This window comes from Panthera leo, chromosome B1 (genome assembly GCF_018350215.1).
Source record: "Panthera leo isolate Ple1 chromosome B1, P.leo_Ple1_pat1.1, whole genome shotgun sequence".
NCBI classification, from domain to species: domain Eukaryota; kingdom Metazoa; phylum Chordata; class Mammalia; order Carnivora; family Felidae; genus Panthera; species Panthera leo.
The window spans coordinates 99,729,946-99,754,475 of record NC_056682.1 but is presented as its reverse complement, the minus strand read 5'-3'; the positions used below and the strand labels follow the sequence as shown (position 1 = coordinate 99,754,475).

The following is a 24,530-nucleotide window of genomic DNA, read 5'->3' as shown; positions in this document are numbered from 1 at the left end:
AACGGATTACTATTAGTTTATTCTTCTGCATACTTTGCACAAAAGCTGTTAATTAGGAGAGGAAACAAGACATGAATTTAAAAAAACTAAAAAGATATTTGATCTTCATGGTTCTTTAAGCTGGCAAAACAGGTCATCCAGGTATATGCTTATTCAGGAAGAGTTAGAACATCCATGGGAGAAATCACTTCCTTGAGAATAAGGTTGATTTGCAACACCTTAAATTCTAACCCTGCAACTTTGCTACAGGTATGGGATCATTCTTCACGTATTTTATACGATCTTTTATCCATAGTCTGAATGTTCTGCCAGGCATTGATTCATTATCATTAAACTGATAAATGGTCTTCAAGATTCCCCACAATCATTCTGTAAACCCTGCTGAAATAGCCCTTTCCAGAATGGATAGCTATGAAAGGGATTGGAATGCCAGTCAAATTTTAAGATTTAATCAAAAGGGAGTTACATACATTTATGGCTGTAAATTCTGTTTGCTAAAGACAATTTATTTTTACCTTTTCCTTTGGATTTCGTAGTTGTTTTTGCTGAAAGATACATGTATTAAAGCAGTACAAACATAATGGAAATATGCTTTAAATTTAATAATTTACTGTTCTTCATGGAGTTACCAGGACATACATAAGTTAGAAAACTGTGTTTGGGTTGTTTTTTTTTTTTTTTTCTGTTATGTTTCACTGTGTTTTCTCCAGTGCAGTTTGATTTTTATCAGTAGGGTGTTGACATCATTTCCTTTATAAGTGGCCATTGTTTAACACTGGTCAAGAAGGACAGGAAAGGGGCAATATATTTATTTATATAAAAGGCTCTAATCAGGAAAATGTTTTCTTGGGTAATTCATTTCCTCATTGTCAAAAGTGAGGTTCTTATAAAAAAAAATAGTGATGGTATTTTATATCTAACACAAAAGCATGGTAGTTTGTTTTTGTTCATGAAGCTCTTACTTACCTCTACATCACTTTTGATAGACAGTTTTTATTTTAGATATTACTTTTTATCCTCTCATAGATTCCAGAAAGAGATTTTGACATTAGGATCCCCTGAAATTAAAAAAAAAAAAAAAAAAAGAAAAGAAAAGAAAAGCAAAAATCAAATACATTAATGCTTAGCAACGATTGAGTTGTCTTCTATAATTTAACAGTCTCTTCTTAGTGCAAATCCAGCTAAAATGGAAAGGATTAAACTCTGAGTTGATCAAAAGATTGGAGGAGGCTTGGGGTTTCAGTTCAACTTAGAGGCTGAATTAGAAAGCAGGGAGAATGGAATAATAATGAGAAAGTATATGATTCCCTGAAGTATGCTTTAATCCCCTTTTCTTCTTCTGGCCATAGTTTCTTTTTCAAAAGTAGAGTTCAGAAAATAAGGGCAAAATATGATCTTTTAGATCAAGCTAAAAATATTTCTTCTCCATATCTTTAATGATAGTGCACTATGAGACACTTCTTTGCACATTAGTGAATCTACAGCTAATTTTTTCACTCAATAATATGTACTTATTGACACTTATTATGTCTTAAGTTACTTAACTGAATGCTTTGCATTCACAAAACAGAAAGAGGTTGGTTCAGTTATCAACTATCACAGGGTAAGGAACACTGAGGCCTGCCTAAGATCATGGAGCTGGTAAATCACAGAGCAGGGATTTAAACCCAGTTAGCCTGACCAGAGCCTACACTCTTAAAACTGTTATGATGATTGCCTAAGGTGAGATGCTATTCACTACGCATATTGTTCTCAATGGACATTGTTTTAAATATATTTAAAAGAAATTGATATATAAATATATGTATTCTCAAAATATTAGGGGCGCCTGGGTGGCTCAGTTGGTTGAGTGTCCAACTTCAGCTCAGGTCATGATCTTGCAGTTCGTGAGTTTGAGCCTTGCGTCGGGTTCTGCGCTGACAGCTCAGATCCTAGAGCCTGCTTAGGATTCTGTCTCCCTCTCCCTCTGCCCCTCCCCCACTCACTCTCTATCTCTCTCAAAAATTAATAAACATTAAAAAATTTTTAAAAAATAACAAAATATTTATCACCAGGATTTCAGGGCTAAGTCTTAGAGACATAGAGATGAATCATCTAGAGATTTGTCTCTCCTCCATCTTAGAATCTGGTGATGGAGGAAACCACTTTATATACTTATTTATTGGACAGTATAGTTATAAAAACAATAACTGTGGGCTCATTTAAGATAATAAATTGTAGTAAGTTTAAAAATAATTCTTTAGGGTGCCTGGGTGGCTCAGTCAGTTGAGCATCTGACTTCGGCTCAGGTCATGATCTCGCGTTCCGTGAGTTGGAGCCCTGCGTCGGGCTCTGTGCTGACAGCTCGGAGCCCGGAGCCTGCTTCGGATTCTGTGTCTCCCTCTCTCTCTTCCCCTCCCCCCACTCATGCTCTGTCTCTCTCTCTCTGTCAAAAATAAATAAACATTTAAATTTTTTTAATAATTGTTAAATAACTTACATGTGGCTAATATAAAAATCTTATTTTTTATTCAATAACATATATATCTATATGATTGCATAACAATAGATTGTTCATATTGTTCCATAAAGAAAGTGTGCCATTTTGTCAAGCAAACTATAATATCTGACAGACAGGTGCATAATAGTTTTAATCCCTATAGCATCCTAATAAACTTTCCCTTTAGCTCATAGTCTCTATGATACTACAGGTGTGACAAGGTATCTTTATTATGTGAAAAGCATTGTGATGGAATGGGAAAAAACAAAAACACAAACAAACAAACAAATAAACATAGGATTGAGGGTCAGCAGGTAGTCTTCCTATACCACATCTGACTTTATTTTTCATTTTTGTTGTTGTTGTTTGTGTGTTTATTTATTTTTTATTTTTTAAAATTTACATCTGAATTAGTTAGCGTACAATGAAACAATGATTTCAGGAGTAGATTCCTCAGTGCCCCTTACCCATTTAGCCCATCCCCTCTCCCACAACTCCTCCAGTAACCTTCAGTTTGTTCTCCACATTTATGAGTCTCTTCTGTTTTGTCCCCCTCTCTGTTTTTATATTATTTTTGTTTCCCTTCCCTTATGTTCATCTGTTTTGTCTCTTGAAGTCCTCATATGGGTGAAGTCATATGATTTTTGTTTTTCTCTGACTGACTAATTTCACTTAGCATAATACCCTCCAGTTCCATCTGCGTAGTTGCAAATGGCAAGATTTCATTCTTTCTGATTGCCGAGTAATACTCCATTGTATAGATATACCACATCTTCTTTATCCATGCACTACTAGGCATTTATCCACGGGATACAGGTGTGCTGTTTCGAAGGGACACATGCACCCCCATGTTTATAGCAGCACTATCAACAGTAGCCAAAGTATGGAAAGAACCCACATCTGACTTTATAAGCACTGGGACTTTAGGCTGTCTATATCAAAATATAGATACATGTCTCCTATCTCATGGATTGGGTAGTTTTAAGGATTAAATGAAATGTAGGTAAAGCATCTTACAGTTTAAATAGCTAAAATGATGTCTATCATAACATGGGCTCTTAATGAACACGAGTCTCTGTTGCTAAACTTCAGATCTTTCCATTTCATGACAACATGAAGAGTACAGTTTTTACTGTCATAGTGGAAATGTATCTGATGGGGAATACAGAGTCAGAGTAAAGCAGACTAGGCTCAAGTCTTTCTCTGGTTTGTGTTCTTTCCGTGTGCCTGGAGGAGAGGCTGTCCTCCACCCTCCTGCCTGTCCTGTCTTCCTACTGGAATTTCATGATGGACAAATGGCTATTCAGTGGGCCATTCCTAGCTTCCAGGGCACATGGGCACAGATTCTATTTGGGCATTTCCTGTGCTGATATGTTGCTTATAGGGAGAGCATTTCAGAAGATTAAAATTAAACACACACACACACACACACACACACACACACACACACCAGAGAAACCCTGAGCTATGTTCCCCAGCAATCATTCTTTCTCCTTATCTATGACAACTGAAATGTTCTTTAGAGGTTTTAAAGTCCTACTTCTCAAGAGAATACAAACCCAGAAAGAGAAAATGGCTTGCTCAGAATTTGGTATGTGACTCAGATGTCCACTTCCAAACCATTATTCTTCCCAGGCAATAGAATATCGTAAGTGTCTATGTAACCAACTGCATAGAGCTAAGCAGACCTGTGGCCTAATATCTGTACTGATTTACCTTCGGGAAATGTCAATCCAATGAGTTTGAACAATCATAGATATCTTTACTGTGGGTTTTTCTTTGGGAGAAATATGAAGGATTTAGAGGGCACTTAATTCAGCCTGACTTCTTGAAATTCATCTGGGGACATTTCTTCCATCTCCAAAGTATAATTTCTTACCAGCCAAGATTGTACCCAACCTCTGTGCACAATTTCCACGCACACTGTCTTCCATGCCTTTCCATCTACTCCTCACACACAACTGTCCCATCTTGTCTAATGGGAAAGGTCATCCTTCTCTGCCTCTGATTCTTCTTTAGCAAGGCATATCTCCGCTAAAATTAGGGGAGTGATGTCCTCCATCATCTTGTTATGTTGATTTATATTTATGATTATGACACATGTCACCTTTATTTTACAATCTTCTAAATATTAAAATGAAAAATCAAACTTGTCAAATAACTATTTTCTCAGGCAATGGTCGGGAAAATGTATGCTGTTCCAAGGAAACTGCCTAATAACCTGGAGCCACTAACACCTCCCTCCGAATCATTGTTGGCAAAGAAATAAAACATAGGGGGACCGTATAGTGAGGGCTTCTAGGGAACATGGGGTTGGGAGTCAGTGCGGCTTATTGCATTTTCTCTATTTTTTTTATCGTGTTTTTGTATGTGTGTTTTCTTTACTAGATTGGGGGCCAGATTGTTTTGTTCCCCAGGGCTAGTATTTTGCCTCGAAAAGACTGGCCACTCAATAAGTGTTCAGGAAAGAATGGATGAACAAATGAAAATATCTATGAAAACTATTTTTTGCTTTTTGGTAGGAACTGAGTACAGGGGGGAGCAAAGGGAGAAAGAATTGCCCAAATCCACAGCTTCTAGCCCAAGATGGTGGCAGAAGTCTGAGTTGAGCTGTATTAAAGATATCCCTCCCTCCTGCTTTAAACATCCATGCAAGGCCTGCAGCCCCAGAAGCCATCTTGGTTGCTGTCTGGGAACACAGAGGCGGCTTCCCGTCTGGTCTGTTGCTGGAGTCCATGGGGGCTAACAGACCCCATCTGCCTGGAGCAGTGCTCTAATCCCTTTGCTGGATGCTCCACTGTGAGGACACCACTCCACAGTGCCAGGTTGAGAGCCTTCACGCTCTCTGTTCTCAGCTGCTCGTTTCCTGCAGAACCTGCCAGGTTCCCATCGTCTCTCCTCTGAATAGATAGCTAGTCTACCAGGCCAGCGAAATTTTTAGATTTTGCACTTTTAGATTTTGACCGTTAGAGTCAAGAATAGCATAAATCTGAGTCCCCTACAGCTGACCTCCCCCCTCCTCCACCTCCACTTCCACCATCACCTGACACAGGGCCTTTCTTTACATTGAGAGCCTCCAGTTGTCCAAAGGGGAGATAAATTAGCAGCTCTCCCAGACAGCAGTTCAATAAGGTGAGAGCATATTGATGACATGGGCTGTGGCTGCAGCACCGAGCTTAGAAAGCCAGTTTTGAAATTGCGAAGGTGCTTTAATAGCATAAATAAACACTATAAACATTTTAAAAATTCCATCTCCCTTATCTGATTGAGACTGATCCAGGTTATCTCAGCAGCTAAATGGAAGTGCATTTTAAATGAAACAGGAGGCAAACCTAAATACTTTAAGCACAAGAACAGAACTGGGGGAAGGGGGGGACCTCTAGTGCCTTATCTCATTTACATAGTCCCTATAAAAAATGGTGTTATTCTTAAAGAAAAATTTTCACTGACAGAGTGGCCTGTTGATAGTTCTATGTATTTTAATAATGCACGTACCAAATGTTAGCTTTAAAAATTCCATGAGATAAATTTGATTTTAAAGTTAAGTATTATTTGAGTCAAGATAAATTGATAAAAAATTGCAAAATGACTCATTGCTCTCAAAATTGCTTTTCACTGATATAAAAATAAAAGTGAGATTGAACATGGATGAACTAATTTGAATTTATAACATTTTACTCCCAAAGGAGCATTCTCCTTTTTTAGATAAAGGGCTGACAGCTGCACATTTACATTGTGATATGCACTCATGTGATTTCAAACATTTCTCACCTAGATGTTTAGCAGACATACCTGACCAATGGTAATTCCCAAGAAACAGATTTTCCATTTCTTATTTTTTTCTTAGTCCAAAGTTAACAATGCTGCATTTTATACAAAGGCAGTGGCTCAATGAATTAGCAATTAGCTACATCCAAAGAAAACTGCCATTGAATAATTAAATGCATCACACAGTCATTATTGAAGAGATAGAATCCAAAAGCTAAATTTTTTTTTTAACATTTTAGAACAGATCTTTATTTTTTTTAAGTTATTTATTTATTTGTGTGTCTGAGAGAGAGAGCATAAGCAGGGGAACGGCAGAGAGAGAGAGGGAGAGAGACATAGAATTCAAAGCAGGCTCCAGGCTCCAAGCTGTCCGCACAGAGCCAATGCAAGGCTTGAACTCACGAACCATGAGATCATGACCTAAGCCGAAGCCAGAGGTTCGACTGACTGAGCCACCCAGGTGCCCCTAAAAGCCAATAGTTTTTAACACTAGCATATTCATGCCCTAATATGGGCTGGCTTATAATCACCTGCTATGATTCATAATCATTTAGATAGCATCTCGCATTCCTAATAAATCATCAAATGTACAGCATAAGGAATAAGGAAAAAGCCAATTAAAAATAGAATTAATAAAAACCAAAAGTATTTTTAAATGTTAGTTCAAAGAAATTGTGATCATTTTATGTTTTTCTGACCCTTACTGGTCATTTATAGGAGCAACTTGGTGCCATACTCAGTGAACATGAATAAAAAGAAAGACACTTGATGTGCATGCAGTGTTGATCACTGCATAATTTTAGAGAACTGCTAGTCTCTGAAATATAAGTATAATAGGATAATGAGTGTTACAGTCTTGAATAAAATTCACAGAAGTGGTGTCAGGATATTAAATTGTCTACAGATTCTTGCATTGTGGAAAGCACTCCAAAATACTAAATGACATCCAAGAAATGTGTATATAACTGGAGTTATCCACCCACAAGTCTAAAATTCTTTTAATCAGTGTCATAATTCTTTTATTTGATGAGAGATCTCTTTTCACATTCATTCTTATCTCTTCACATCTTTTCATCTCTATATGTTATGATTTCTTGTAAGACAGTTTTTTCAACCCGTATCCCTGTTGTATTGTGCTAAATCCAATAACTCTATACCATCCTGCTGTGTGACATTGAATGATGTAGTTCCTATCTGGACTAATGTTTCTTTAGGCCAGTGCCACCCCCCAAATCATCAACTAGCAGTTCTCTGGCTTTTCAGTAATATTATTCATAGCAATATTCTCACAAATGTTTTCATTCCTTCTCCATTAAACATTTGCCAATTGTCCGTTATGTAAAGGCATAATATTGGTATTATCATAGAAGGAGTAAGTTATTTTTAAATTAATGATTAAATACATCTTCTATTACGACTTATAGAAAAATGAAGCCGAAAACATGGGAATGCATCTTGAATCCTGATATTAATCAGATACGTGCAAATTTAAAAGATAAGTTACTGCTGTTTAAATATTCCTAGTGATTAAACAAAATGTTGTGTTGAGGTACATCTGGGATTATTATAATTGGCCCAACTTTCTTAGTGGACCACTTGGTCTTATGTTTTAAAAGCACTAAAATGTGTGCTATCCTAATGAACAAACCCCATCTCTAGGAATATTTTCTTTTTTTTCCTAAGGATATTTTCTAAAGCAGTATTAACAGGCATGCAAATATTTATTTATAAGATTTTTCATTACAGTTTTATTAAAAATGCACAAAAATGGCTGTATATGTAAATTGTTTCATTCAAGTAATAAGGTGATATGATGAGTTTAAGATAACAATCTGAAAATATATCTATTACTGGTAAGGAAGGGTGTTTATGGTTTATTTTGAGTTAAGCTACTGGTCAATTATAAACAACTTGTATAACAATTGTTATATGTATTTGGGGGAGGAGTCTAAAATATATACACCAAAAATAGTTTACAATGGTTTTCGCTAAACAATGAATTATAGAAGATCCCATTTTTTCGTTTCCGTTTAACAGTATTTTCTGATTATCTATAGTAACTACGGATGGCACAATTTTTCAAAACTTCCTAAGATAAAAATTCGCTTACAAAGTGAGAATTTATTATCGGAATATTTATTCTACTATGTACTCATCAAAGATAATAAGCAAAAATACTTCATTCCCTAGCTAAGCTTGAAATAAACTCTGTAAATATACAGGATGTTGTGTAACAACCACATCACCTCACTTCTAACAATCATCCTTAAATTCCCCTCTTCCAGGTAGTCTGTGTGAAACTATTTATAGGGATTTCCATTTATAATCAGACAAGGAGGCAACAAAATAGATCAAGTCCAAGGAATTATGACTGATTAGAAGGGATCCACAGGAAAGAGAACACATATTTTGGGGGGCCCCTGAAGAAACCTTTCAAGTCTGCCATCAGTGCTACAGTGACTCTCTGACACAATTCAGTAGGAGAAGAGTCATCGTCACTATGGGATATGATGAAGAAAAACAGTCTAATCATCTTAGAAATAAGAGTCCCTGGTTGAATAGTCCAAATCCATCATCTTCATTAGTAAAATGAAAGTACTCATTCTGCATGTTGTCAGCAAGACAAGTGCTTTATTCTTTAATTATTGTTCCTACTGTTCCATACTCTGAGTGGAGACCCATGATGGACATTTTCTCATGATAAGACATGTTTTTTCCCAAACAGAATACATGGAAAACTGATATGTAAATGCTGAGTTTCTACGTCATGGTACTCCTTGTTCAAGGTCATGTCCTGTGGATTGTAATCTATATACTTAGTTTATTCATCTGAAAATAAATAACTTCTACCAGAAGCAGAATGGTTTTATCTACCATTTTATACCTAGCATTAGCTTACAAAGAAGACATTCAGTTAATACTTATTGAATGAATGAATGACTCAAGAATGAAGAATGAATGAGCACATGATTTAAACAATTCTAATGAATGTGAAGTGTTTATACGTGAATAGTCATGAAGAACTATTGAGTTATGAAGCCCCAAAGAGACTCAATTCTACATAAACATTTAATTCATGATGAATATGACATAAGAAAATGACAAAAAATACTAAAATCACTTTCTAAAGGTTGTTGAGTTAACCCAAAAACAATTAGATAAAGCAATTTGATCCACATTATACACCATGCAACAAAATTCCATATGATCTAAAGTGCCACAGAAAAAAAGACAATTAAGTATTCATCAACTGTCTGAAGGAAGGGCTAATGAAAATGTAAGCTGATAAATACCTAAGTTTCCTAAGCAAAGAAACACTAGAAGAAATGCTAAAGTAAATAATCTTTAGCTATATAGAAATTTTAATCTATTATAAGATTTTTAAATAGTAAAAATATCTAGAAAAATATTTACAAAAAACATGAAAAAAGTTTGCATTTTTAAATATAAGTTTATTGTAAAGTTGGAAAAAAGTACTCCAATGCCTAGGTAAAAACAAAAAAAACAAAAAACAAAAACATGATTAGTCACTCCCCTCAGGAGAAAATGCATTTAGTAAACCAACATATTGAAAAGCCTGCACTTTCAATAAAATTGAAATAAATAAATTCTATTTATAAGCAATAAATAGAATTAGAAAAAAAGTGGCGTAGTACCATTTTTCACCTATTAAATTGACCATTAATAGCTGTACTATCTAGGGGGGCCTGGGTAGCTCAGTTGGTTAAGCCTCTGACTGGCTCAGGTCATGATCTTGGGGTTTGTGAGTTTGAGCTCTGCACTGGGCTTTATGCTGACAGCTCAGAACCTGGAGCCTGCTTCGGATTCTGTGTCTCCCTCTCTCTCTCTGCCCTCTCCTGTTCATGCTCTGTTTCTCTCTCTCTCAAAAATAAATAAACATTAAAAAAAAAAAAAAAACCTGTACCATCTAATGCTCTTTAAGAGCATGATAACAATGATAAAGTAAGTCATACTCAGCTGATAGCAAAGTAAATTAGCACTATCATTTTGACAAATAATTTGGCAATATGTTTTAAGTACGATACTATAATAATGCTTGCATTCTTTGTTCTAATATTCCGATTTTGTAAGATTCACCCATTTGAAAGTAACACGTAAGAAACAACTCTCGGGTGAAGACATTGCATTTTATTTGTAGAAGCAAAAACAGTCAAAAAATGTCCAAAAATAGGGAACAAGTTGAATAATTGGGGACGCCCATTCAAAAGAGTATGAAGGGGCAGTGGGAATGGATATGAAAAACATTACAGATAAAAAAGCATAGCATTACATGCATAATATGATTGCAACTATATAAAATATATGCACCTGGGACAGGTGGCATGAAAATATTTTCATATGAGAAGAGGAGAAGCTATCTTATGTCTTGCTTCTTCCATCCTGTTGTCTGGAATATTTATGAGTTCCAGAGGCTTCCTGAAGGGAAGGGGAGCACTTGAGGGACAGCCATGCCTAGAGCTTGAATGAGATCTGAGGTCCCAAAGACCTGATGGAGCTGCCACTCTCGCCATGTGCCGCTTACGTTGGACAACATATCTAGGCTTTTATTTATTTAGGTCTCAGCTGCCTGGGTTTTCCTGTTTCTGTTTGTTTTTCTGTAATCATCTGAACCCAATCCTAACCAATATGTAATAAAAAATAATCTAGGATTGATTCTATATGTAGCATAAATAAGAATTTGAAGTTTTAATTTTTAAACTGAATAGTAACATCTTTTTTTAGAACATAGTCCTATGTGCTACATCCTTGAATATCACACACAATTTTTAAAATGCCCTAAACATGTTATTTATCAAGGTATTTACTAAAATAAAAGTAGTACACTGCAATATTTTACCATTATTAATAATCATTCAATTCAAAAGCTTTGAGGGAAAATGTTTTGAAAGTAGTTAAACTGGCCCGATTCATATTTTTTTCTTGTGTTTCCAGTTCATTTCCCACCCTCACAATGACAATTGTCCTCTATTTTCAGTTTTCTCCCTTTTGTTTCAGAACCATCATGTTCCTCTCACGGGAACTGGCTAACTCCATTTAGTTTTGGCAGTCACAAAATATGTTCCCAGGACAAATGGCCCATGTATACTCTGAAGTGTACAGAATTCCCAGCTCAGAATAATGCTACACGCTAACAAGCAGATGCATACAGCTGGCTTTTCAGAAGACTTGGCAAAGTTCACTCTTTGTTCAGCTTTCTTATGATTAATCCTTACAGGACTTTTTGGAATATTTTACACCGACCTTATTTGATACAAGAACATTTCAATTGAAAAAACAATTAAATACATATACAAAAATTAAGTTTTGACTTGGCCCACCGAAACCGTAGTGTCACTATTTGTAGAATTAAATATTGCACATTCTACATATAATAAATTAAGTATAATGAGTCATTAAAAATATCAGAAATGTTTATTAAAATAAGTGCTAAGTTGATGGCATAAAAAACAAAAAGTAGATTCTATTTTTGGCCAGCAAGCTAAAAAATATGAACATGAGGAAAAGCAAACTTTGCAAAGTTTCCATTTGATTATACACAAAAAGAATAGCATGTAGTTTTAATTATTACTTTGCACCAATTCTGGGCTACATGGTCAAAACAAACTAGCTTCTCCTTAAGGATTTGTGATCTAATTGGTCACAGCTCAAAGAGACAGAAAGAAGGAGAGAAGGAAAGAAGGGACAGAGGGAGGAAAAAAGAAAACAGACACAGTGCTATGTTCAAGTTATGTTTTGGTTAATTTCTCTAGCAAACATATATAAATGTCCAGCAAATTCTAAAGACAAGAATATTATATATACATATACACACATACATATGTGTATACATATACATATGTTATGTACATATGTGTGTTATGTATATATAATTTTATAAGCTAAAAAAATCACCTTGAAAGAACCATAAATGTATCCCTCACCACGTTTACATTATTTATGAACAATTAAAAAATGAGTTTCAGTATTAAAAATCATCATGAAGTATTTATTTTTTATTGGGTGAATTTTATCAAAATTGTATTTAAGTGCATGAGTCAATTGATTCTGAACAGTTTTTGTGATACAATTCTCAGTGAGAAATTATTCACTAAAAAAATTCATTATTCCATAGTTATTATTTATATAAAGCTAGTAGTGTGGCAAATTTTTTTTCAAAACTACGATGAGAAATACAGTTTAAAAAAAGTAATAAATATGATAGGAAATATGAGTTAACGTTCATAGGTTCAGCTCAAATGGCATTTCCCCTAAAAAGCCTATCTTAATAGTCTGACCTGTTCCTCTGAACAAATATGGCAGTTGGTCTGTGCCTCTGCTGTCACCTGAATCTTCTAGCTCACCTTGTAATTATTTGTGTAATCTTACATAGGTTTTTGCCCCAATCTCTTAAACAGTCTCTTCCTCCAGTCTTGTTCTTCTTTAATCTAGTGGCTGTCAAACATGAGGCGTGCAAGTTCAAGTTCAGGTGGAATTGCCTGAAAGGCTTATGAAACCATGTATTGGTGAGTCCCCATCTCCACAGTTTTTGGTTCAGTAGCTTTGGGGTGGAGTCTGAAAATTTGCATTTTTAACAAGTTTCCAGGGGATACTCCTTCCGCTCGTCCTGAGACTATTTGGAGAACCACTGTCTTTTCTCAACAAGGAGATGGAGAAAGTTTTAAAAACAAACACCCAAGCATGTTTAAAAAACTCTAATAACTTAACCAGTGTGTACTACAAGGTGCTTCCATTCATTCATACCACACTTCTCTACTGAAGCCTATTTCTTGGCAGTCCCCTTCTTCACACTGCTGAGACTGTCTTACTAAACTTCGTTGAGATTCTCAAATGCGATAAGCTTTCTTCTCTTCAGGACCTTTATGTTTCTTCCTCCTAGAATACTCCTTTCTTCCTCTACCTGGCTAACTCATACTCATGTTTCAGGTACCAGATAATTCTTTCGAGAAGCCTGTCTCCTTAGAAGGTGGTGCTTGTATGTATTTGCTGAATACTCTTCCTGTTTCAGTCTAGCAATAATACAATAGCTCCTCACTCATTCAGGAAGTCTATGATGGACAAAGACAGCATTTATTTTGTTCTCTACTATCTCGCACAGGACTTATGTTCCAGCTGCTCATTAAAAAAATGGTGGAATGAGTGAAAAACGTAATAAATGAATGTCCTGACTAACCTATCATACTATAAGTTTATGGGATAAAGAATTTGGTGACTGAATCTTTATCTTCTTCATAGCATCCACAATAGTGCCTTACACCTGGTAATCACTAGAGAGTGATTATTTAACTAAAGGAAGAGATATAGGGATGGGTGGAAAAAATGTTAGTGGGTGGAAGGAAAGGAGAAGCATGGGAACAAAACACACAGTCCAACACCAGAAAGTAGGTAGTATTTGAAAAAGCTGAGTAGAAATCCTCTTATATTTACTGAAACAAACAAAGCAAACAAACTCTCTGACATGGATTCACTGAGGCAAGCCTATAAAAGGAAAGCGATGGCAAATATCTGTCATAGAGAATTGAAAAATAATTTTTGTAATGTTTGTGTTGAGAGAGAGAGGCACGGAGGGGCAGAGAGAGGGAGACAGAATTCCAAGCAGGCTCCACACTGTCAGTGCAGAGCATGACATGGGGTTCTAACCCACGAATCATGAGATCATGACCTAAGCAGAAATCAAGGGTAGGACACTTAACCGATTGAGCCACCCAGGTGCCCCGAAAAGTAGATTTCTGAGGGAGTATTCCATCATCTGAAAGTTCAGGATTACAAAATGTTATATCTTACCAGAAAAGTACTCCTGGAAGATGGATAAAGAGAGATGTTCCCAACAGAAACACATCCATATTAATAGAGGAAATGGCAATATCGCATTACATTTATGTAAGTCAAGAGCCATAACACAAGGATATTCAGACATTGACTTCAGCTGTGGCTGCCATCTGGTAGGTCACAGTGTGGGAAAAACAGAGCTGTGACACAGGGGAATAAATCATGAGCCTGGGAACTGGAAAATCAGAATTCTGTTCTTGATTTTAGCTGCTGAATTGCTATAAGAACTTGAACATGCTGAATGCTTTAGTTTCCTCATCTATGAAGTGGGGCTAATAAAATCTTCAGTAACACAATGCAGGGATGAACGAGTATCTGTGAATACTAAAAGCCCTCTGGACATTTTACTATTTTGAGGCAACCTCAGACACTGTTTTTTTCCCCCGGTCTCAGTTTTTCCTGTATTGAAGTACATCCAAATTTCCTGTAATTTTGCAGTTTTATGGAGCCTGTGTTTTATATAAGACTGCATTTCCCAAGCTGCTGAGTACAGTGATTATTCTTGCCTTCAGTAAGAAATTCTGCAGATAACAGAAATAATTGGAATTGAGCAGCTGCTAGCTTTCCCATTTTTTAAACAATTATGAATGGTTTCATTTTGTGTATTATTTGCTGCTCTTACATTCTCTCTTCTCGCAGCCTAGAGCCAAAGACTTTCTGTTATAAGCCTATAGAGATTAAGAATATAATTAAGCAGCAGAACTGTATTTGGCACAACCTCCAGCAAAGATAGCAAGAAAAAAAAAAATACCATTGAGCAACTTAAACCAGCAACCATCCCCAAAAATGCAGAACTAAAGTCGAGGGAAAGGAAACCCAGAGAAAAACATTTGATACACATGAAAGACTTTCCAGCTCTCGGGGGAAACGCAGCAACAGAAACAAGCAAATACAGCCTATAGCAGGGAAGGTACACGTAGGCTTTTCCATACACCTTTAGCAACTATAGGATTGTCTTTGGCTTCGCTGCTATTTACTTTGGGTGAGTCGTGCAGAGCGTTTGCTTTCTACCAGACAGAACTTTTTCAATGGTAGTTTTGCTCACGTGATTCCCTCAGCCTGAAATGCCATTTCTTTCCATTGCCTTTCCCCAGTTTCTTCCACACCTCACTGGAGATGTCTCAAGCCCTTCCCAGGTAGAAATATCTGTTCTAACTATTCATGTCTATAAGAGAACAAAAATCTCATTATCAAAATTAACTTATTTTATGTCTCTAGATTTACAAGAGCTTCTTTTGAATAGGGATCTTCTCCTTCATGTCTGCACTGTCTGTTCTTTGTCCCATGCCCGTCACATAGCAGATACTCTATAAATGTGGCGTGGCCTCTAGGCTTCTGGATAGGAAGATGGTTTTTAAGAAGTGAAAACTGTATGACTCAGGGTCATCTGACAACATAAGTGCCACCATCTTTACCTGACTTAAGACTAAGCACATTTCCATTTTATCAGGAATATCATCTGTGTTTATGGAAGCTTACTTACTGCCTTCTTCAGAATTCATTAGTAGCTGTTCTTTCCTCATATTACTACAAAGTCAAAGCAATAAAAGCATCTTACATCACAGACTTGGCATTAGATTAGCTCAGTGAGAGCATTTTCCATATGAAGATGAATGAAGAAAAATACAGAGCAGTTACTAATTAAATGGAAACATTTTTTTTTTTCTGATTCAGAGCCAATTGATGATTTTCATTGAGGAGATGTTCCAGCATCTTCTTCCACATAGTGCCCTAATTTTTATGAAACTAAGAATGTAAACATTTTTTAAAGATCTTATTTTTAAGTAATCTCTGCACCCAACGTGGGGCTTGAACCTACAACTCTGAGATCAAGAGCTACATGCTCTACCAACTCAGCCAACCAGGTGCCCCCAAGAATGTTAAATTTTTAAAAAGACTTAGGTTACCCTCCTCTAGGAAGTGGATTTAGGCAGGTAGATGTCCAGTACTAGAGAAATACAGTACTTTACTTTTTATAGTAGGTACTCAACAGACTCTTAGCAAATAATTGTGAGATCTAGAGGATAGAGATGCTAGAAAAAAATCTGCTTGGGCTATACTAAAATAATCTGGGTGATTTCAAACTGAAGCAAACCAGATATATTACATTCTTCAGTGAAGTCACTAATGCAGTGTACCATGCCAGATATTGAGCTGTAGAAATTATGATGCTCATTTATGAAATGATACCCACTAAATGGCACCCTGGTTTTCATGAATGACTAAAAATGTAATAACATTGGAAACTTTACCAAAATTGTATCTTGTCACAATTTGTTGACATTGAGACAAAAATTTATAGAAGTAAAACAAAGATTTTGTGTTTTGTATTTACATTTTTCTTACTTTCTCACTTTCTCAAACTGCTTTTTGCTCTGTGCCTTATGCTATTTGGGCCTCATTACTCTCATTTAAGTAATGATGAGTAATAATTTAAATAGATATCAGTTAGTGTCTAAACTACTTAGCTCACTGTCTCTCCAGGTGATTTCTGGAGAAATTCAGATTTCTCCAGGACATTTTTAAAGACTTAGGTCAAAGCGAGTGCATGGGAATGATGATTAATGATTGATGATTGATGGTCATGCCACGAGATTGGCCCGTGTAGGTGCTGGTTTCCTAGAGAGGTGCTTACTTCTTCACCAAGGAGTAGAATGTGCAAAGACTGATTAAGTTCTGTGGTTAAAGGAATGCCTGAGAGGTAAATGGGTAAAATACAGCATCTGTACCTTAACAGCCATTTTGACTATAACATCAAGGCCAATAATGAAGGGAGCCATCTGCAAGGGTTATATCTTATACTTGCTGTGTTCCTAATGTAATGAAGCCTCTTGCAAAAATTGTATCATATCATACATACTGCTTCATACATCTATCATATCATATGCAGACAGACAGACATAGACATACATAGACATACTCATGTAATTAAATATTCTTTGATGATGTGATTATAAATGAATATATACTTTCCATTGTAGACTTTATCATCATTTGTTTAATCCTTCTGTGGAGGGTCATTTAACTAAATTCCATTTTTATCCATTATAAACAATGCTCTGTAATATATCTTGTGAGATAAATATTTGCCTTCATACTCAATTAGTTCCTTAAGGAAGATTTCAAGGAATGTAATTTTTGGAGGGCAATGGAATGCTTACTGTTAGAGATTTTGGTAAATACTGCTAATTTTCTCTCCAGAAAAAAAAAAAAAAGAAAAAAGAAAAGAAAGAAACCATGTGCTTCTGTTCCAATTCAAGTTAGGCATTTCCTTTCTTTCTTTTTTTTTTTCTTTTTTTTTGTCTTCATACTGTATTTTAAAATTGCTTTTATTTGTTATGTTTATTTGTGAGTTTCAAAAAAGGGTAGAGTTAAATTTGCCCATGATATTTAGATACTTAGCAAGCCTATTCTCCACATATATGCAAAGTAATTCAAAATTGATTTTTAAAACTCGTTGTTTATCCTAACATACATAAAATAACAGTTTATTTAATTTTTGTCCATTGGATATTAGTGTAGTTAACATGATTTCTATGAGTCTATGATATCTTTGTATTTCTTCTGTTAGAAATCCCTGTCCTGCCCTTTGCCTATTCTTCTGTTAGTACACTTACATTTTTCTTATTGATTGACAAAGCTCCTGTATATTAAAACCATTAATTCTTTGCTGTCATATATTCAATAATTTTTACTAGTTTTCCATGATGTATTTTTTATGAAAAAAATAAGAATTGGTGCTAAGTAGTATACAACTTTCCCAATAATTTGAAGCATATTTTTATTTATTTTTGGGACAGAGAGAGACAGAGCATGAACGGGGGAGGGTCAAAGAGAGAGGGAGACACAGAATCGGAAACAAGCTCCAGGCTCCGAGCCATCAGCCCAGAGCCTGACGCGGGGCTCGAACTCACGGACCGCGAGATCGTGACCTGGCTGAAGTCGGACGCCCAACCGACTGCGCCACCCAGGCGCCCCTGAAGCATATTTTTATTATGTACTAATATAAGCATTATTATATACTACCCATACCTGGTTCAATTTTAGGACTTTATGATATGTTTTGTTTTATTTTCTGTTTGTTTTGATAGTAGTCCCATAAAATGATATTTTTGTTTGTTTTATAAAATAGTCCCAATCTATTCTACTGATTTTTTAGATGTATCATATATTTTATTTTCTATTAGTGCAATTTCCACCTACTACCTTATTACATAATTAAAATTTTTATTTATGCTTGCTCACTTATTATTTCAAATAAATGTTTTAATAATTTTATAAAGACAAAAGTCTTGTTAAAATGTTGATTTGGTTTGTATTATATTGTAAAATAGTTTAAACAGAATTAATATCTATAAAACAATATTGCTTATTATACATGTTTCTTTATTCAAATAAACTTTTATATCATTAATAAAGTTTACAGTCTAGGATTTTCATAGATTTTGTTTTAATATTCTCATACAATCAAAGTTTATTATATGGTGTTTCTACCATTGTACTAAAATAATCTATACAAATGTTCAAGATTGTTAACAAAGTTGAGTAATTTGATATCGTGAATATATCACTGCTAAACACAATAAGACCTCAAGGGCTATTGGTAAATCTAATCTGATTATCATGTGTAAACATCCACAGATACACAATAGCCATAGAAAGTCCTCTATTTCCAAAAATGCTTTTTAGAAATGCCATTGAAAACTACTTATAGATAACTGTTACATTTTCTTTTTAAGTTTATTTATTCATTTTGAGGGATAGAATACAAGTGGGAGAGGGACAGAGAGAGAGACAGAGAGAATCCCAAGCAGGTTCTGCACTCTCCCAGTGTGGAGCTTGATCCCATGAACCACGAAATCCTGACCTGAACTGAAACCAAGATTTGGACACTTAACTGATTGAGCCACCCAGCCGCCTCTCAATGTTACATTTTCAATGCAAATAATTTATTGTGTGAACATTATTGAACATAATTATTAGGTATTAGGATTAGTGCTGATGATATAGATAGGATAAGAACTTAACTCTTATCCTGGATAAGTTTTAAAGTAAAGAAGACAGGCAGCTTCTGGGTGGCTCAGTCAGTTAAGTGACTTCAGCTCAGGTCATGATCTCACCATTTGTGGGTTCGAGCCCCGCATGGGACTCTACACTGAAAGCTTGGAGCCTGGAACCTGCTTCAGATTCTGGGTCTCCCACTCTCTCTGCCTCTCACTCGCTCACACTCTGTCTCTGTCTCTCTCTTTCTCAAAAATAAACATCTATAAATAAATAAATAAATAAATAAATAAATAAATAAAGTAAAGAATACGTAAGATGAGCATTCAACTTACAAAAGAGGTGGAGTAAATGCTGTTATTAGAAGTAAGAGCAAAATGCTGAGAGAGTAGAGGTTGTTTTCCACGCTAGGTAAGTAAAGCTGATTTAACCCTTCAGATGTTCTAAATATTCCAGGATATTTGGAAATTATTCTATTTTTATAACAAAAAACTGATGAAAATCATCATATTGCAATACCAATAAATTTTGTAAAAAAAAAAAATATAATTGGAAATCTAATGCATGTGGAAATGCTGTTTTAATTAGACTCAAATGTGGATAAATAGGAAGAAATATATTTGAAGATTCTAAGATTTGAGATCTCCACTGCACCAAAAGTCATATTTTAATTTTATTTTCATTATTAACCTCGTGATTAGGTCTATTGGTCACAATTAATATCGAATTTTGACTTACAAATATAATGAAGAGAAATGGAGAAGGAATAGGGCAGGTAGCAGGTATCAATTAAGAAAATTAACTAAACATTAGAGGAAAGGGCAAAACAGAAAAAAGTTTAAAGAGGAATATTTGTGCATTGTTAAAGATTGTGGAAACAGAAAGATGTGCTCATATATATACAATATCCTCAAATTGGTCGTCTATTAATATTAACAATGCTTTTAATTTTAGGGCTTACAAAGTGTTTTCACTTGCTGGATCTCACATCCTTATTCCTGTGATTTAGGAAGTATTATTGTGGCTATTAAAAAAAAGTCTGAAACTCAGATTCAAAGTAATATGACATTGCACATCCAAAGTCTCCTAGCTAGTAAATGGTGGAGTCAGGCCTTAGAGTTGCACCTGCGGTTTTCAGTATTTCACAGCAGCCTGTGGTTCTGGAGGGTGAATTCTTAGGGTAATAGAATTATATAAACTCCTAAACACAATCAGTTCATTGACCTCTCTCTTTCACTAATCTTCTCTTACATACTTATGCTGCTTATATTCTGCACTTGACACAATAAAAATAAAAGTGCCATCCCATTTACTATTCCACTTTTCTCCCCATCTAGCTCTGTTATAATACCTCATAAAAAACGAAGTTGACTTCAAGGAAGGTATTGCCTAATTGCTAGAATTGTTGTTTATTATTGCCTGATCAGAAAGATATAATCACTTTGAGAACTGAAATCGTTTGGCTGTTATTTCTATCTTTTGATTAATTCACTAGTGTTATAAAAAAAGACTTTAAGCCTATTGAGGATAAAGGGTGGGTGGGCCATTTTATTCAGATGTCTATCCCTATTATGTAGCTCCATACCTGGCATGGCGTGAACACTCAGTGATTATTGAATGACTGCATATGTTAATTAATAACTGATAGAGGCACATGGGTGGCTCAGTCGTTAAGCATCCAACTTTGGCTCAGGTCATGATCTCACAGTTTATGGGTTCAAGCCCCACATCAGGCTCTGTGCTGACAGCTCAGAGCCTCGAGCCTGCTTCTGATCCTGTGTCTCCCTCTCTCTCCCTCCCCCTCTCATACTCTCTGTCTTTCAAAAATGAATAAATGCTAAATTTTTTTAAAAAAATAAAAAATAATAACTGATAAATGTCAGTAGACTATAATCAGATTATTTTGCAATTATAGCTATAATATTAGTGATAGTCTTCTTAGAATTACATTACTTTTTCTGTGATTATATTCTCTGAACATTCAAATAAACAAACAAAGAAACAAAAATAACATCCAGGGTAGATGGTGAAATGTGGAGGGAACCCAGGATTTGGATCTAATTTTCTGACATTTTCACCGGGTAAAACAAATTTTAAGTTATAGCTCTACTCTTCCTCCCTTTCTCTTTCATTTGGGTTTTGACTTTCTAACTTATTAATTACTACTTAGGTCATAGAAATCTTCCCACAAATCTACATTCTTATTTCCAAGTCTATGATTATTTTAAAAATTATTTTTAATATTTTTATTTATTTTTCAGAGAGAGAGAGAGAGGGAGAGAGAGACAGAGACAGAGCATGAACGGGGGAGGGACAGAGAGAGAGGGAGACACAGAATCTGAAGCAAGCTCCAGGCTCTGAGCTGTCAGCACAGAGCCTGACGTGAGGCTTGAACTTGTGAAATGTGAGATCATGACCTGAGCTGAAGTCAGACACTTAACCGCTTAACTGACTGAGACAGCCAGTGCCCCAAGTCTATGATTATTTTAATTTTTGAATTGGAATAGATGTTTTCATCAGAGACGAAGAAAGAAAGAAAGAAAGAAAGAAAGAAAGAAAGAAAGAAAGAAAGAAATGAAGGGAGGAAGAAAAGGAAGGAAGAAGGAAGGAAGGAAGGAAGGAAGGAAGGAAGGAAGGAAGGAGGAAGGGAGAGGGGAGAGAGAGAGAACATAACCCTAAACTTTTCATCAAAAAAGTATAACTCTCTTAAAATAATAGATGATCCCAAACATAAATCCCAAACTACCCATTTTGCCAATTATGGTAAGTGTTTTCTGACTCAGATTTTATAGAGTGCATCTTTCTTTCCATACTCTTGCTGCCAAGCGGTTTCTCGTTCTGGACAAGAAGGGTGAAGAAATCTCCACACATACTTTATATATTTAAGTCACAATCATACAAAAAGAGAGAGAGAGAGAGAAGGAGAGGAAGGGAGAGAGGGAAGGAGGAAGGAAGGAAGAAAGGAAGGAAAGGCTGGTTTTTCTCTAAAAGAATAGGGTGGGGGGGGCATGTGGGTGGTTCAGTCAGTTAAGCATCCGACTTTGGCTCAGGTCATTATCTCACAGTTTGTGGGTTCGATCCCCATGTCAGGCTCTGTGCTGACAGCTCAGAGCCTGAAGCCTTCTTCAAGATTCTGTGTCTCCCTCTCTCTCTGCACCTCCCCTGCTTGTGCTCTCTCTCTCTCTCTCTCTCCCCGCTGCCTCTCAAAAATAAATAAACATTTAAAAATTAAAAAAAAAAAAAGAATAGGGAAGACTTCCATGGCAGTCTATATGTTTTTCCAACCTCTTCCCCAGTTTATACCTTAACTCCACATATGTGTGGTATAGCAGACACTAAAAGACCATGCCATCTAAATTCGCAGCCCACAGTCCTAAAACCCTAGTGAATTTTGACTTAGCTTTCTTTAGGTCTCCCATGGGTAAAAACAACACAGCACAAAACAAAAAACTGTCCTGCCGTGGATACTCCATTTATAACTCCTTTCCTTGCCACCCTGATTCCCATTTTCTTCATCTTTACCAGCACAATAAAAACTTGAGGAAAATTCAAGGGAATACAAGAGAAAAAATAAGCAGTATCTGCTTTCCTTCTCCTTAGACTGCCGAACAGGATACGTTGGGAAATTAATTTAACATCAGTTAACTCATGTGATCATAGCTTTTGGGAAGCTGTAGCCTAGAAACAAATCACTTCCCCTAAATGTAATGTGACAAGATTCCACTGAGAGACAAAATGCCACTATTAGAATGGCAAGGAGCACAAGGGTGTCTGGATGAAACCTGTCCAGAATCCCTAATGTGTCTAAGAAGCCCGAGTGCTATTCAGCAGCCTGAGCGGATGGCTAACCTGGAAGAAAGATTAAAGCTTGCATTCGAAGCTCCCAGAAATCACCTTCTGGATGTGACATTGTTTAAAACATTTTCTTTCCATTCTGCAGTTTCAAAAAGAGCTGGCAAACAAGAAGCACGTCATAAATCAAAGCCACAGGCAGGGCACAAGTTAGAGTCAGGCCATTGTGATAAGAATTTCCACCGCAAAAACCCAGTTCATCAGAATTCAAATGGATGAATGTAATCATTAACAGGAACACTTAAAGACAAAATTCTTCTGATTTTTCAATTAGTTCTTTCACTCAGCATTAGACCTATTGTGAGAATAAACATCATACTCCCAGCAACTCCATTCACGTTGTGATGCATGCATAATCCAGCAGGGGTGAGAGGTGGGAACTTTGCAGCTCAGTAAAAAGAGCACTGAGTTCTTGTCTGTTTGATTTAAACTCTGTTACTCACTGACGGAGATTAGGGAAAGCAGTTTTCTTCATGTTGCCCTTCCTCAAAACATAGGAAAACACAAGAATTTCAAAATTAAAGGATTAAGAATAGCAAACTCGGCATTGTCTCCCAAATCAATTGAAAAGTTGTTCCATTCTGCCTGCAGGTTTAGTCTTGATCAAGGGCAAGAGAACCCTTGGGGCAGCCAGAGACTGAGCAGCAGGGATTCAGACAACTCTTGGCAACTGTAAGGAGCTGGCTGCAGCATTGAAGGTGAGGCAGGTAAGCTAGAGAAGTCCTTGGGGACCTACCTTTCTGTCCGGGCACTGTAGTCACCTGCTAAAGAGAGACTAACAGAACCTTTCACTACTAGACCTCAGGCATATACATAATACTATTCTAAACCAGAGATCAGTAAATATTTTCTGTTGAGAGTCAGACAGTAAATTGCAACCCATGTGATCTCTGTCATGACCATTCACCTCTGCCATAGACAATACATCAATGAATGACTGTGGTTATGTTCCAATAAAGTTTTATTGAGAAAAGCAAGTGGCAGGCCAGGTTTAGCCCATGGGTTATAGTTTGCCAACATTTGATCTAGATTGTTTTGTCCATAGCTCTACTGAAGGGGATTCTATATGCATCTTCTCCATGTAATAAAAAAATAGAAGAGTAGGGGGTTTTACACAACAAATACTAGGAATGAAGAGACCATGGATGCATACAAAACTCAAAAACTAAAGAGACAGAGAGCTACAGTAGCTCAGAGCCATTTCCAAGTTATTGAACAGATAATAAGAACATTCTGTAATAACTAATAAGGTTTTGGAGGCAAAAAGCCACCATCTTAGACCAAATATAACAACAAATTAGAATGCACAGTAGAGTCTTTATTCTGTTCCATACGTATTCCCTTAAATTCATGGATTGAAGTTTTTCGACAGTTTAGATTCAGAAGAAATTGCAGGCTGATCAGCATGTATTATCCATCATTCATAATTCATTGTGTGTGTCATAAAACATAGAACTTATTAGAAGTTTCTTTTTTGCTATTCTCATTTTGCTATTTAAAAAGAAACTCTGAGGTCAAGATCCCCTTTAGATGTTGTTAAACATACCCCTCTATCAGCCATATCCTACCCATGTAATAGAGG

At 36.0% G+C, this 24,530-nt stretch overlaps 1 long non-coding RNA gene across 1 annotated transcript in view; it reads left to right on the top strand.

The window, feature by feature from the left end:
- The window catches only part of LOC122217012, a 94,123-nt gene extending 70,474 nt beyond the window's left edge, over window positions 1-23,649 (top strand). Inside the window, exon 3 of the long non-coding RNA XR_006201252.1 lies at window positions 23,540-23,649. This is a non-coding gene — a long non-coding RNA (uncharacterized LOC122217012). The remainder of the gene's footprint in view (window positions 1-23,539) is intronic.
- Window positions 23,650-24,530: the final 881 nt, after the last annotated feature.